The sequence below is a fragment of the Corvus brachyrhynchos genome, unplaced genomic scaffold (assembly GCF_000691975.1).
Source record: "Corvus brachyrhynchos isolate BGI_N302 unplaced genomic scaffold, ASM69197v1 scaffold32, whole genome shotgun sequence".
Taxonomy (NCBI): Eukaryota; Metazoa; Chordata; class Aves; order Passeriformes; family Corvidae; genus Corvus; species Corvus brachyrhynchos.
In genome coordinates this window covers 11,143,219-11,144,496 of record NW_008237919.1, presented here as the reverse complement: position 1 = coordinate 11,144,496, position 1,278 = coordinate 11,143,219, and the positions used below count along the sequence as shown (strand labels likewise).

At 37.6% G+C, this 1,278-nt stretch overlaps 1 protein-coding gene across 2 annotated transcripts in view; it reads right to left on the bottom strand.

Moving 5' to 3' along the window:
• Positions 1-1,278, bottom strand: part of LOC103614817 (E3 ubiquitin-protein ligase Mdm2) — a 39,793-nt gene that overhangs the window by 18,153 nt on the left and 20,362 nt on the right. The gene's annotated exons all lie outside the window — the stretch shown is intronic.

The following is a 1,278-nucleotide window of genomic DNA, read 5'->3' as shown; positions in this document are numbered from 1 at the left end:
GAGTTGTTTTTTTAACTGAAATTTAAGAGATGGAACTAGGAGAAAACTTTACATCCAAAGAGAATTGGATGTTGTCGTCCTATGTTTTTGTCAACTCCCACTCTGTAATTTTCTGTGTTTTTTAAATGGAGGGCATTTGGAAGTATGTTACTTTCATAGGTACTTACTAGTTGCTGCACTTCAACTGGAACTGGTTAGGTTTTAGTCTGACTGCCTTTTCTAATTCTCAGGTTTTTTCTTTGCCCATGGTGACATTTTAAAATTATTTTTGAATGATGAAAAGCTTTGTCAGAGAACATGAGTGCTGCAGACAGTTAAAGAGCAGAGGGAGCGTAATGGTAATTTCCCATGACAACTGACTTGTCCAAACAAGCAGTGGATAACTGCCTGGACTTGTCTGTTGGCCAAATACAGCTCCTCAGCAACCATGGCACCTTGTAAAAATTCCAGCAACGGTTTAAATCTAGATATTTGTGTGATGATGGATTTTCAAGATGACCTTGTTATCTCTCTAAAAGCATAAGGCTCAAGGTCTAGTGAGGGACAAGCAAGAAGCTGCCAGAATTTTGCAAAGCCTGCTCACCTCCTTTTAGTGCTGGGATTTCAAGGCAAACAGAAATCTGTTTTCAAGTGGAGTAAAGAATGTCCTGCAGCAGGCAAAGTCAGATATCTGCTCTTTTCCACCCAGCACCCCAATTCCTGGGATCCTTAGCTAGCTAATATCATTGTTAGGAGAAAACTCCATCTACACAAAAATGCAAGAGGACGGAAGCAAATGGCTACTGAATAGCTGTACCACTGATTCTCAATCTTGTCCTCATGCAGACAACATGAGAACTATTTAATTCCAATGCAAAATGTATTTTACTGAACTGAAACCAAACCAAACTGTTTATGTAGTTCTCCCCAAGGTATCACATTATTGATCCTTGTCTTAAGAACAGTATCATTTTGCTATGGATGTGTGGAAATTAAAGAGCTTTTTTAAATTAGCAATAAATTTTCTGCAGTCCAAGATTTACCAAACTTGTAACTATGACTTTCTTTTTCCACTTCTCTACCAATAAGCATCTTGTGACCAATGACTCAGAGACTGAGATTATTTAAATAATAATTTCCCTTACTGATTCATTAACTGCTAAGGATAAAAAACCCCAACAGTTTCTGTCTAGAATTTTTATCAGTCTTCAAGGACAATCTTATCTCTTTTCTCCAACAGGCTAATCTTGAGTTAAGGGAGGTTGTAAGTAGGTAAAATATGCTGTCTGTGCTAGCTTA